The 15,428-nt window shown below is 38.0% G+C and overlaps 1 long non-coding RNA gene across 1 annotated transcript; it reads right to left on the reverse strand.

Annotated features, from left to right (window-relative positions):
- Nucleotides 1–1,928: 1,928 nt before the first annotated feature.
- LOC132886099 (uncharacterized) lies at nucleotides 1,929–14,524 on the reverse strand. Its single transcript, XR_009654663.1, has 4 exons — nucleotides 14,395–14,524; nucleotides 5,346–5,407; nucleotides 3,443–3,548; nucleotides 1,929–2,129 (listed from the first exon to the last, which is right to left on the reverse strand). It is a non-coding gene; the product is annotated as an uncharacterized LOC132886099 (long non-coding RNA).
- Between the last annotated feature and the right edge of the window lie 904 nt (nucleotides 14,525–15,428).

Genomic DNA, 15,428 nt, shown 5'->3' on the forward strand with positions numbered 1-15,428 from the left:
TGTTGCAACTCTGGAATATGGCAGAACTGGATGCTAATGGCTGCTTGTTAGCTTCACGCTTGATTTTCCGCAGATCATGTGCAGTTATTTTGCGCCTTTTTTTCCCCCACACGCTTCTTTCGACCCTGTTGACTATTTGCAATGAAACGCTTGCTTGTTCGGTGATCACGTTTCAACATCTTCGCAATTTCAAGAGTGCTGCATCCGTCTGCAAGACATCTCACAATTTTAGACTTTTCAAAGTCTGTCAGATCTCTCTTCTGACCCATTTTGCCAGAGGAAAAGAGGTTGCCTAATAATTATGCACACCTGATATAGGGTGTTGATGTCACTAGACCACACCCCCTCTCATTACACAGATGCACAGCACCTGATATACTTAATTGGTAGTAGGCTTTCAAGCCTAAACAGCTTGGAGTGGGACAACATGCATTAAAAGGATGTTGTGGTCAAAATACTCACTTGCCTAATAATTCTGCACTCAGTGTAGTGTCTTGAGCACACTGACACCAATAAATAAAAGGTGATGTAATTTGTACACTGCTCACCCAAAATAGATGTAAAGACCTTGATATTAAACCACACATTTCCTTATAAAGCTACCGTATACTCATTCCATTCCAGCGGATCCAGTACAAAGTCCTGGTTATGATATTTAAGTCTTTGAATAGCCTTCCTCCACTGTCCCTTGAAGAACTTCTAAGGTAGAGACCCCTAAAGAGAACTCGAGCAGACAACAACGATTTGGTGGCTCCTAGTATCAAGAGAAGTTCATTTGGTGGAAGAATGCTAGCCTATGCAGGTCCCAAGTTATGGAATACCTTGCCAAGGGATCTTAAGTCATGTGTAAACAGCCTTTCGATTTCATAAAATCGGTGAAATTTAGTTCCCTCTGAAATCTGGCCATTGTGATATGTTTATTTCTGTAATATCTCAAAAAACAGGCCATTCTGTGGCTGGTTAGTTATTTAATTTGAGGAGATTCCCAAGCAAATAATGTGCATGAAGTTGCCGCTTTGTGCAGTCAAGCAGACAGAGGAAGTCCGTGTGCGCATGCGCAGGTTTACCACCTTCTTCTTCTTTTGGGTTTTACAGCAGCTGGCATCCACAGTGTTGCATTACTGCCATCTACAGGTTTACCTTGACCGTGCACTGACAGTGACATCATTCTGTCGCTAAACGAACAGCTGATCACACTGAGGTGCTCGCTGACCGCCGATATTTATTAGTTTGGTCCTGCGTTTCCTTTCCTTCGCAATATAACGTCTTTTCTTCTCGCTTTCCATTACTGTATTCAGTCTTTCATGTTTCATTCACACACTCACGTCCTCCATTTTTCTCTCCTGTTTCAAATTTGTATCCCATAATGCCTTGTGTGGACAGGGAAAGTCCACCACACAGTATCTTGAATTGGGTCATGGTGAAGCAGGAAAAAAATAGCGGAGAATTTAGGGCCATGTGGCCCTAAATTCATTATTTGTTCCATTTAAAAAAAAATTTAATTGGAAATCTGTGACTCAAATTCAGTAGCTTTCAGTCCACTAAACAAAAATAATTGGGTGTTGGGGAAAATTATTTTCATGAACTAAACTTGAAAAATCTGAAAGGCAGCCTACCTTTAACAATTTCAAAAAACAATTGAAAACCTTCCTGTTTAAATCAGCTTATGCTTCTTAGACTGACTTGTTTATTGATTTTAAGGGTTCTTAATGTATTCTTTTTTTTCTGAAGTGATATTAGACTTGAAGTATACGTATTTGTTTGTTTGCATTTTTGAATTGTAAAGTGCTATAGAGTGTACATATATATAGTGCTATATAAATGTAATAATTTATTATTATTATTCTTAGTAGTAGTAGTAGTATTAGCACAAAAAGAAACCGTTAAATCTGCACATTAGCAGGCATACATGCATAACATTGTCCTAGTTTGGTGTAGAACACTCAGATTTATTGTTTATTGTAGAAATCATGACTTCTGTACCCTGGTTAGGATTAATGTTTAATTTTGCATGAAGAATACAGAATGTGTGAAAGTGAGAAGTCAGGAGTTTGTGTCCTGCAGCTTCGTGTCAGTATATTATGTATGCATGTATACTGTATGTGTGTGTTTTGAGCCAGGAACATGTCCTGAAAGAGAAGAGAAAGGTGTTATATTTACCTGAAAGGTGCGAGAGAGGGACACAGAGACAGAAACAGACACATCATGGGCCGCAGCAGTCACTCAGATATTATGCAGACTGTGTGTAAAAGAAACGCTGTTCTTCCAGCAATTAAATACTACATACATGACGAAACACACTGGATCACACACTAAGCTTTGCAGGCAGCATTTCCAATCAAGCCTTACTGCTCGTTAAATCATTCATTTCCACTATACTTCATTTTTCTTCTTTTTTCTCTTGTGACTTTCTGCTTGCTATTTTCTCTGCATATATTCACATTAAGTGTTATAGAGACTCCCAGTTATTTACATTTTTTTAGCTATTTATGTAGTTATTTCAATGGCTCTCAAACTGGCGTCCAAGAACCTCTAGGGGTTCTTGAAGCAATGACAAGGGGTCCTTGATTTCTTTATATTGTTACAGTGGTGCAAAATGCAAATGGCACAGTGGTAAGCACTGTCGCCTCTCAGCAAGAAGGTTCTGGGTTTGAACCCCATGGCTGGCAGAGGCCTTTCTGTGTTGAGTTTGCATGTTCTCCCCATGTCTGTGCAGGTTTTCTCTGGGTGCTTTGGGTTCAGCCACAGTCCAAAGACATGCAGTTAGATTAACTGGCTAGTCTAAATCCTCTATAGGTGTGAATGCATGCGTAAATGGTTGTTTTCCCAAGCCTGGAAATGGGAGGGTTGCGGCAGGAAGGGTATCTGGCGTAAAACTATGTTCCAATTAATATGACATGTGGATCAATAGTGTCCACATGGCAGTAACCCCATACACATAAATGGGACAAGCTGGAAGAAGTGAGTGAGTGGTGCAAAACACAAATCATTCAATTTATTAGTGAGTTCTTATAGTTATTAGCCTGTTTGACTAGTCACATGAATGGGTTTAATCCAAACCTTAGTAAGTCCAACTTAATGTGTTCCGTTGCTGGAAAGTTAAGGAACAAAGTTATTTGGATACAATAAAAATATCCAAAGTGATATAGTACACAGTTAAATAAATAATGAATGTAATATTTTAATACTTGGATTAGGTTCATTTAATACTACGCTTAGGGTCATAAAATAAATCTGTGCTGGGGGGGGGTCTGAATTTATTTCAAAGTTAACAGGGTCTCTGGCTGTAAACATTTTGAGAAATCATGTAGTTTTCATACTGCAGAAATCTTACGTTAATGTTAGTCATCCAAAATCCAAAGGGAATTAATTGAAAAGCATAAAATACAAAAGCGCTCATATTTCAAGAATGAAATAGTAACTTTAAGAAGTTTTGACTAACCTATTGTGTCTAGAAAAGTTGTGACCTTGTGTTTCATTGTTTCTTGTTTTCGGAGCCATTCTGCTTTTTGCTCTCGTCAAAGGCATTCAGAGACTCTCACCAACACCTGTGGTAACAAAAGCACTTTTACTATGTGGAAAGCATCATTCATGAAAAACAATAATTTTGTCTTTGAAAATAATTTCAAAGACAAAAAAAAAAAAATTACAACTGAAAAGGCAGAAAACTAGATAATTAAGAAAGACCAAGAAAAGAAAGAAATAAAGAAAGCACAACTTTATTCATCACACACGTGTGAAATTCCTCTCTGCATTTAACCCATCTGAAGCAGTGAACACACACATGCGAGCAATGAGCACACACACACACCCAGAGCAGTGGGCAGCCATGCTAACAGCGCCCGGGGAGCAGTTGGGAGTTAGGTGCCTCGCTAAAGGGCACCTCAGCCCAAGGCCATCCCATATTAACCTAACCGCATGTCTTTGAACTGTGGGGGAAACCGGAGCACCCGGAGGAAACCCACGCAGACACGGGGAGAACATGCAAACTCCACACAGAAAGGCCCTCGCCGGCCGCTGGGCTCAAACCTAGAACCTTCTTGCTGTGAGGCAACAGCGCTAACCACTACACCACCATGCCGCCCAAATCTAATATTAATACTAACATAACATTAGTAACTACTATTAATATTTGTAATACAACTATACAGCAGGTAAGTGATGTGTACTGCATCAAACTGGATATGGATTATACCTTGAACATAAATCACATAGAATTCATGATGCCATTTGCTTTTTTTTTTTTTAAATAACCTGATGTCTGGGGCAAAAGTTTAAAATGGTAGAGGAAAGATGACTCCAGAAAGCCTCACACACTATTCCTGAGGTTATACAGTACTTACTGTTATAATGCATATAATGTTATAATTTCTCTCAAAATGTATTTAATATACAAGCAAGCATTTCTTGGAAAGAAAAAAAAAAAGTTGAAATTTAGGATGAGGACCTTTTAATAAGATTATTTCAGTGATATGTTGACATCTAAAAGTGTTGTCAAAACACTAAATGCAAAGTGACAAGCGTTTCAAATGTCTCTTTATGAATCACACAAGATTTATTCAGCAATTTTCACTATCGCGTTCAGAAATGATTAAAGAACAAGAGATTAACTGCAGGTATCATGCAATGAAATGAAATAAAATCTTCATGACATACTGTCCCCCCAGGCTAATTTCAGAAAGCCTTTTTTTTTTCCTGAAAAAATAAACTTGTAGATATAGTGGATACACCATAGATGTTTCTATGTGCACCCAACTTTTCTACTATTTTTACTAACACGTAGTAGAAGAGATGTGCACCGGGACATGCATTGTATTGAAATGTGCATATGCTTCTTTAACACATCGTACAGAGCCACTCCATACTGAGGTGTGATACCGAGGTGAGACTGATAGCTTCCGTACTGCAACTTGAAGCGACAGAGAATTGACTCCTCTAACAACCCACAACATATTTGCTGAGTCGGTGCATCGACAATGCTTAACTTCTTAGATTATCCTCGCAATGTAGTCTCGGGAAACTACTACATCGTGATCCATTTATTTTTGCAGCCACCAGAGGCACATCTAAGTTTTACAGAAACAGCACTCTCTCTCCTCTAGTATCTGAGGATCAGCAATCAGCTGTAGGTATTTTTGTATTTCTAACTTGCTTTGTACGCAACTACATGCTCATGCTCTTCGGACGCTGAGTGAGGCAATTTGTGGCACACATTTTTCCTCATTAAAGAGTTACATTTGGGGGGGGGTTGGTACTTTTAGTTTTTCTTATCTGCCGGATGCTCCCCCTGAGGATCGATTTTGTGTCCCTTAAGACAATTTCTTTAAGCAACAAGGTGCACTTACTTTTCTCGTTTCATTGTTTTCCATCTGCTCCTGGAACCTGAGGAAATTCCCTCTGGTTTGCTCTGAAATGCAGTTAGACAGAAGGTTAGTACACTGTAAGTATAGTGTGTAGTAATGGGTGGGGATAATGAGAGGCCAGGGATGGCCAGTGCTCCCTGAGTGTGAAGCATCGTCACTTATATGATGTAAAACTGAACAACTTGGTAAGTCTCTCTGTATGAGACTAGCTTGAATAATAAAAGATCACCTATTACAAGATTTCTAGGAAACTTGAAAGTTTATTTCATTGTCTATCAGCAAGGATTGTCAGTGTCATGTCAGAGCAAACAAGTTTTGCTAGCTAACACAGAAGGGTACTATCCTGGCCTCACTGAACACAAATTACACTTGTTTTATTCAGTTCATTATTAGCTGGTGTTAGCTAATGATCTTGAATTTGTTACATTTGCATACTTCATGTTAGCTATGACTTTTTTTTTTTGGATCTTGCAAATAAATCTTTGCTTTTTTTTTTTAATAAATCAGATAGGAATCCTACTCAGGACATAGAGTACCAGTCAAAATTTTGGACACAGCTGCTAATTCAATGGTTTTTCCTTTATATTAGTCGAATAAGGCTATTTACTGTATTTTTATTATATACTATTTGATCTCAAACGTATTAAGAAGGCAAGAAATTGCACTAATTAACTTTTGACAAGGCACAACTATTAATTGAAAAGCATTCCAGGTGACTACCTCATGAAGCTGGTTACGATAATGCCAATAGTGTGTAAAGCGTCATCAAGGTAAATTGAATAATCTAAAATATGAAACCTATTTTGTTTAACACTTTTTTTATTTACCACATTATTCCATACATGTTCCGTACGTTATTTCATAGTTTTGGTGTCTTCAGTATTGTTCTACAATGTAGAAAATAGTCAAAATACAGAAAAAAAACCCACGATGAATGAGTAGGGGTGTCCAAACTTTTGACTAGTACTGTACGCAGCTAGAGGTAGTCTCATCTTTTAAGACTGGGGCTAATAGTTGGCTCCATCCTAGACAGTCATCCCATGTGTATGGGACAAATCCAGTTTAGCACATGCACACACACATACAGTACTGTGCAAAAGTCTTAGGCACCCTATTTTTTTTTTCATACAAACTTTGTTATAGATTTCTGTTTTATGACTTCTCCATTATCGAGTCAGTACAAAAACATCTTAGAGTCCAAATGTTCATTTTCCAGCACAAAATTAAATGTTACAGAAAAAAAAAAAAGTTTGTATCTGAGCAGCATATTACATAAGAGAGCACTTTTCAGATTAAAAAAAGAAAACATAATGAAGGCTGCTGGGTTTTGGTGCAAAATGAAGAAGTGAGTGTGACAGTCAAAGTGTCCAGAAGAACTGTGGCTGGTTCTGGAAGATGCTCAGTAAAACCTACAGCTCATTTCCTTATCAAACTGCACTCACTGTACCTGAGACTACCATTTTTTTTTTAGCAAAGGGTCGTCTCACACCAAATATTGACTGTCTCATTTACTATGGCTTACTGCTGTTTATAGTATTTTTTTTATATATTATTTTTAAGCCATTTTTGGTCGACAGCATTTCTTTACATGTGCCGAAGACCTCTGCACAGGGTGTGTATTTTATTCATTTATATATATATATATATATATATATATATATATATATATATATATATATATATATATATATAGAGAGAGAGAGAGAGAGAGAGAGAGAGAGAGAGAGAGAGAGAGAGGCACATCACATTATTCTTCCAATATTTGTGTTTGGCAGCTGTTTACTTCCTATCCCAAGGATCAGTATAGGTTTGCTGCTTTTCCTTAAAATGCTACTACACTGGGAAATTGTTGTTTAGGTTGTTATTTACACACCATAACACACAAATCTACATGTTCATCAGCTTACATGGCTTCTTGGATGCAGTCTGGGGAACAAATGGATATTCTGTTCAGCTGTATTTGTGGATTATTGAGCAATATACTGTACCTGCTGGTGTGAATAAAGCTTTACTTTATCACCTCAGTGCATGTGTTCTCTTATGACTGCGCTCTCTATGGAAATGCACTCTGGAGCTGCACCTAGTGGTCAAAATAATTCCTAACTCTACAATACTTGCACATAGTATAATAAAATAAAAACATTTGCATTCTGAAAATGTAACGCTTCTGACTGATTTTCGTTCATTCATCAAACATTCTATAAAAGCGAGCATTAAAGAACTGGAGAACAAACACTAAGCAACTATAGGAGTGCATATTGTCAAACTCCTCACTTGTTGCTGAACCAAAAGAACACACTACACTTACACAAAAACACATGCTTGGTCAGACAGACAGAGCAAAACAGACAGACTCTCACTGTTTACACCAGTGCATGTGGTCATACACACAAACACACCTGTGAGTAACTGAACCTGCCTTTTTCTTCATCTGCGCACTTTTGGTAGTTCTTAAATTTCCCTTGGACAGACACTCGTACTCCTTTAATAAAATATATTCATTTGTCATCCATTGAAGAGCTCCACTGCAGCCAAACCTGGTTGTGAAATCACAGATATAATGAGGATAAAACTTCTGTAATATAACCCTAACAGTCAAAAGTCTGGACACCCCTACATATTCATAGGTTTTTTTCTGCATTTTGACTCTTTTCTACATTGTAGAATAATACTGAAGACATCAGAACTATGAAACAACATATGGAACATAGATGGAATTATGTGGTGAACAAAAAAAAGTGTTTATTAAAAGAAAAACTTTCATATTCTAGATTCTGCAAAATGTCTACTGTTTACCTTGATGACCTTATCTTAACCAGCTTCATGAGGTAGTCACCTGGAATGCTTTTAAATTAACAAGTGTGTCTTGTCAAAAGTTAATTAGTGCAATTTCTTGCCTTCTTAATGCATTTGAGATCAAACAGTAAATAGTAAATAATAAAAACACAGTTAATAGCCCTATTCCACAACTGGAGTAATCCATATTAAGTCAAGAACTGAACAACTAAGTAAAGAGAAACGACATCCATCATTACTTTAAGGCATGAAGTGTCTTAATTAATAAACAAAAATAAAGAAAAAAAAACTTTTGACGGGTATGTATGTGGCAGTGATTTTAGCACAGTTGTAATTTATCACATACAAGATAACGGAATAGATAAAGCTGCTGTAATTTATCTGTTTAAAAATAAATAAAAAGCAATATTAATATAGCATGGAACAGAACTTGAAAGTGTAATAAACCAGAGCCTGTTGATTTACAAAGTGTTATTTCAAATTTAACCGCAAAATACAAACTTGAAAATGACTTGAAAAATTATACCAATAATGCTAGCCATTTCTACTGAAGTATTCACATGTTTTGAGGAAGAAAAAAAAGCCAATTAATTTAGCTGCCTGGAGCAACATCACTGAATCTGACTTTTCCCCTTTATATTTATATGTACAGTATGTATGTATGTATGTATGTATGTATGTATGTATGTATGTATCTTTAAAGGCTGGGGAAAATTATTCCTGAAAATCCTAGACAATATAAAACAAAAATTCAACTCAATTCATCTCCAACATGGTCAAACAGAATTGGCCTTCATTTTAGGCAGAAGCTAGTCGTTGAATTTGTTGGATAAATAAGTGTTCAGTGAACACAAAAGGAACACTGATTGAAAAACGTACAATTAAAAATGTTCCAATCAATGTTTAACGTACAAGATTGATCGCCATCATTTATCCAGCTGTAGCTTTATGATATAGACTGCATGTGCTTATAAATCTAACTTTACCAAATACAAATATTTCACAAGCTGAAATAAAATCAAGTATTCAATCAAAAGACAAGCATTGTACCCATCAAATTACAGAGAAACAAAAGCTTGAAATAAAAGTATAAAAATTTTTTTTTTTAAAAGGACAATATGGAAAACAGCCTTGTATGCAGATTACAAAGGAAAAGGCACACACTTACGAGCACGCCACTTCCTTCCCACCCCCTTCCATTTCAGAGCTTTGGCAGCTTCACATCTGACTTGAGGAAGGGAAATGACTTGAAGAGAAACAATCCACTGTCAACAACCATCCCTGAACTACATCGTACTGCCCCACATGGCTGCACCACACAGAGCATGCTTCACATTTGTTACACCCAGAAAAATACTGTCTAACAACTCAGGTTCTGTCTAAGCCCACTGGACTTTAACACACACACACACACACACACACACACACACACTGCACGCTCCCCTTTTTTTTTTTTACCCCATCTATGACCAGAACATCCCTAGTGAAGCGGGAACGGCATATTTTAAAGCCGAGTCTGATGAGAGCACAGAGCATGCAATATGTTTTTCATGATCCTCGTGAATAGGCAATGAGAGACGAGCGAGAAGAATCCTGCTCCTCTAGCTGGAACTAGAGTGTGTATACATAGTCACACACTCAGGCAGCTTCACTTGGAGACACTGAATATGGACGGGTTCAGACAAGGGGAACAGGACATCCTTGTGCTAGCGATTATCCAGTGCTTCTCTATCGTGTTCCATTAAGTTTAAACAAGCATGGGGGAACACACACACACACACACAGTTCGTTCAGAGGCTGAGCCTGTCCAAGGGCCTGACTGTGCTGTCCTGTGCATTGTATCTGCATGAGGCTGAGATAATGGCATCTGTCGCTGCTACTTTAGTCACAGCCGCTCGTGCATTGCCCATTAGCTTACTGCTGGCTGGCTGCCCTGGCTTGACATGCTCTGATGCCCTCCTACAAAAATACAGGAGACTGCTGCCACTCTCTCCCTCCCCTTCCCTCACTCGTTCTCACTTTCTAACCCTTCTGTTTATCCCTTGTTCTTCCTTCCGTCCTTCCTTCCTTGTCTTGCCTTTTGTCTCCCTGCTGTCACACATACAGGGTGGCTTCTGTTCTCTTCTCTTGGTGTAAGAGTGTGAACCCTTAAAAAGGACTGAACCATAGCCACTGCTAGTCCTGTTCATGTCGAGGTTCTTACTGAGGACCATGAGACTCATAAAAGCGTCAATATAGGAGTCAGGATTACATTTATTGGAATATGAAAAGGAATAAAATCTGGGTATGATGTGGACACAAACAAGATCTGAAAGCGAGCTCGTCATCCCAGATACGCACCGATATACAGCGAGTGAAATACACTTTATTAGAAACACACCTGGACATTCATGCAAATTATCAGCCAATCAGGTCACAGCAACACAATGTATACAGGTCTAGAGCTTCAGGTAAGGTTTACATCAAACATCAGGTTGGTGAAAATCTGATACTGGTGACTTTGTATTAGATGCACGGTTTTGAGCGTTTCAGAAATGACTTCATCTCGTCTCATTATCTCTAGCCGCTTTATCCTGTTCTACAGGGTCGCAGGCAAGCTGGAGCCTATCCCAGCTGACTACGGGCGAAAGGCGGGGTACACCCTGGACAAGTCGCCAGGTCATCACAGGGCTGACAGACACAGACAACCATTCACATTCACACCTACGGTCAATTTAGAGTCACCAGTTAACCTAACCTGCATGTCTTTGGACTGTGGGGGAAACCGGAGGACCCGGAGGAAACCCACGCGGACACGGGGAGAACATGCAAACTCCACACAGAAAGGCCCTCGCCGGCCACGGGGCTCGAACCCAGACCTTCTTGCTGTGAGGCGACAGCGCTAACCACTACACCACCGTGCCGCCACTCAGAAATGACTTGTTTTGTGGTTTTCCATATTCTGTGTAATCTCTAGGTTATCGAGTGTGAAAATCCTAGGAGATGAGCAGTTTTTGAAATACTCAAACCAGCCCATCTGGCAACCATGCTATGGTCAAAGTCATTGAAATCACTTTTTGATGTCTGAGGTGAACATAAACTGAATCTGTTGGCCTGTATATACATGATTTTATGAGCTTCTGTGACATAATTGGCAGCGGATTGGATAATTGTGCATAAAGAATAAAATTGTTCTTCTGCGACACGTGAAGCCATACACGTAGCCTAACACTTTCTTCATTGAAACCCAAGCCAGAATTTCACACTGGTCATGAATTAAATGCAGTTAATTCAACAGCTGCAAAATTTCTATGTTAAAGAAGAATCCCAGAAAATGAGATTTAAAAAAAAAAAAAAAAGATTGCTTTAAACAGCCTCGTGACCTTGTTTATATCACTAGTGAAAATAGTGGGGAGAAGAAAAAGGGGGAACAGGCCATGGATGTTTCCACTTATTAGCCATTGGTCATTAGTGTCTGCCGGTGGAGGGGATGGGAAGTGTGGCATCAGTTTTGATAAAGCAAAGCAATTTCAAGGGCTGCTATTCAGCCAAATTACAGTTGTACATCATGCTGCTCCCTTCCCCCTCCCTTCTGTACAACTGTGTGATGTTAACATTTCATTTGCATGTCTGCTATCACACACACTGGGTCCATACAGAACCTTGGGCTAAACACTCACTGATCAAGAACCAAATCAGAGCACTGGCTCCATCTAGTGAGTACAGGAGGACACAGAACTGTATGATTTCCCAATATCTGCTCATACATCTGTACATTTTCTTTAATCCACAGATCCAGTGTGCAGTCTCTCTCCTTTTACTCCTTCAGTTAATACACGAAAAGCAGCAGTTCAATTGCCTTCATTAAACATATATTTCTTTCGATAAACATGTGCAATCTACATACAATGTTATTTAAATTATTAACAAATTGGAGTTATTCAGAAATGTGTTAAAACACTCATCACTCAAGAGCAGAGATTTTAACTCTCCATCACTACACATAGACCTCTATAATGTTCTGAGCAGAAGGAAGGAGGGAGAGTAGAGTATACCAACAGTGTACCTTTGTGTTTAGTTACTGTAAGTGGGACACCATTTGTTGTATTTCTTTGTATTCTTTTCTATTTTTCTTTCTTCATCATGAAAATGTAGACTCTTACTGTCCTGCGATCTACTTCTAATAAAACATACTTGACCAAAAAAAAAAAAGATTTGAGAGCCTGAAATACGGCGAAAAGTCACCATACCATAGACACAAGGATTAATTAATTTAAATATGGTAAATGTGGATATTTTTGCAGGGTCATTTGTAATGCATAAAGAAGAAATTTGATTTTTTTTTCAAAACATTAATACAGCAATTTATATAAAATACTCAGCAGGTCTGTGTCACTTCTCTTGAGATGGTGTTGAAAAAGATTTTGGCCACAGATATCCTGGCTGGAGAACAATGCGACTTTAACACCAGCGAAGCTGCAGTGTAAAAACTGAATGATTGCTCACAGAGACTTTAAATCAAGAACACGAACATCTATTTGGCCTTACAATGATAAATGAACAAAGGGAGCAGGAACTACAGAATGTACTCTCTATACTGGAGATGAACTGTAGACTTGCACCAGAGAAATCAGATTCACATTCTTGTTTCGAGGAAAAAAGACAAAAAAAAAAAACAAAAAACTTTGACTATGGAAGATCACTGTTTTACAATGGCTCTTGATGGAAAAAAAAAAAAAGAAAAAAAACCATGAGCTGAATACATTGCTGAATTAAAAATTGTCTCCTTACTTTAGCAAATCATTCAGTCATCAAAATAATTATTTTAAGTTTAGCATAACAAAGCTTTAGCTTACACATTATTGTAGCCTTCAGTTATTTTGCAATTTGTACTGTCTTATTTGTTATACTGATTTTTTTTGTTGCTGTTTTACTTAAATTTGTTTTAATTTTGGGTATAATTTAACTGACTACTACTAATTCTTATTCTTATTCTTATTATTATTATTAACAGGGTTACAAAAGCTGACACTTATTTACATGAAAGCTGTGCATTATGTGCCTTTTTTTTATTTTAATGTTTATGATCTAGTCATCAGAAAGCTCAGAGTTTCCTGAGAGCCAGTGCTGGCTCTGATAAATGCAGTACCACTCAAAAGTTTGGACACCCCTACTCATTCATAGGTTTTTCTGTATTTTGGCTATTTTCTACATTGTAGAACAATACTGAAGACATCAAAACTATGAAATAAGACATGGAACATAATTCCATCTATGTAGTAAACAAACAACAAAGTTAAAACAAACAAAAATATTTCATATTTTAGATCCTTCAAAATAGCCACCGTTGACCTTGAGGACACCGTGTACACTATTGGAAGTGTCCATTAAATAATAAAAAAGAAAAGAAAACCCAATTGAAATTTAAGGTATGTCCAAATTTCTTTTGACTGGTACTGTACGGATAAATGCGTACATGTCTAACTTGCCAAACTGAGAGTAACTCAACACCCAAGCAGCAACAAGATCAACTGTTAATAATATTAACTCTGAGCTATAAATCATCAAGGACTTTGAGACATGCCAAAATACAGTATATAAACACTTCATATAGCTAACTCCATGTCATTTGATTTAAATTGGTTTATTTCCATGCTTTAGTAAGAAATTAGTCATTCTAAGGTAAACAATACTGCAGGCAGGCACGACAATGTGCAGTGAAACAGCATGCTACTTGAGGGCAGCAGGAAGCCATTTAGAGGATCTATTGCTGAATATTTACCAGAAATTAGTAGCTTAATGAAGTGGATAAAATTCTGTCACTGTTTCATTGCATCTAAATTGTGTGGAAGTGGATTTTAACTGCCGTGCCTACTTTTCATAATGACTCGTGACAATAGCTGCGAGGCTTATTGGCTTCTCCAGCATCTTACGTTCCAAATGCCAAGCTCCCATTAAAATATGCAAACTATTCTGTTACACAATGCAGTATACACTTGTGTTAATTCATAGCCTGTTAATATTATTAGCTGGAGAACGTTGAATTCATAACCATTTTCTCTTACCAGAAAGGTTCTTCAGTACTGTTAGAGAATATTTCCCCAGCTTGGATTAAATCTCTGTGGTTGTACCACACAATTTGGTTCAAAAGAAAGAAAGAAAGGAAAGGGGGAAAAAAGAGATTATGAATTCTGCTTTCTTGTCTCTGTCAGACATCTCCATTATCAGCGGGTTAGCAGAGATCATTACAGCTCACCTGTACGGTATATCTGCATCAACAGAATGAAGAAAAGCCAGGTTCTCCAGAGATCATAGTCACTTCATAGGTGTCCCTTTGCAAGCTACACACTTACACAGCTCATCCTGATCTACATATTAGGTCAGATAATCAAGGAAATGTGAGCAGGGTTTTTTCTTTTTTTTTCCTTCTCCCTTCAGGTGGAACCAGTCTGGCAGAGAAACATTTTTTTCTACCTCATAGCAGCAGATAAGAATTGGAAGAAGGAAAATATGGGGGGGGAAGAGTGCTGCACATGCTCACATTACTATCTAATCTAAAATCTTTAGTACACAAGGTTCTAAAGATTTTAGATTAGGACATGGATGTCTTTAGTCTCTGTGTTTTCATAGAAACACAACGCAGAAACAACACACAACACCTACCTTAAAAAGGTAGGCTGCCTTTCAAATTTTTCAAGTTTAGGTCATAAAATGAATTTTCCTGGAAACCCAATTATTTTTGTTTAGTGGACCAAAAGCTACCGAATTTGAAATCACAGACTTCCAATTTTATTCATTTTTTTTTTCCCCCAATAGAATAATTAATGAATGAATTTAGGGCCACGTGGCCCTAAATTCTCCGCTATTTTTTCCTGCTTCACCATGACCCAGTTCAAGATACTACGTCATGCATCACATGGTGGGCTTTCCCCTTTCACACAAGGCATTGTAGGATACAAATTTGAAACAGGAGAGAAAAATGGAGGACGCGAGTGTGTGAATGAAGCGTAAAAGACCGACTACAATAACGGAAAGCAAGAAGAAAAGGCGTTATGTTGCAGAGGAAAGGAAACACGGGACCAAACTAATAAATATCGGTGGTCAGCGAGCACCTCGGTGTGATCAGCTGTTCGTTTAGCGACAGAACGATGTAACTCTCAGTGCACCGTCAAGGTAAACCTGTAGATGCCAGCTGCCGTAAAACCCAAAAGAAGAAGGTACACCTGAGCATGCGCACACGGACTTCCTCTGTCTGCTTGACTGCACGAAGCAGGTGATTTCATGCACATT

This window comes from Neoarius graeffei, chromosome 5 (assembly GCF_027579695.1).
Source record: "Neoarius graeffei isolate fNeoGra1 chromosome 5, fNeoGra1.pri, whole genome shotgun sequence".
In the NCBI taxonomy this organism is placed as follows: domain Eukaryota; kingdom Metazoa; phylum Chordata; class Actinopteri; order Siluriformes; family Ariidae; genus Neoarius; species Neoarius graeffei.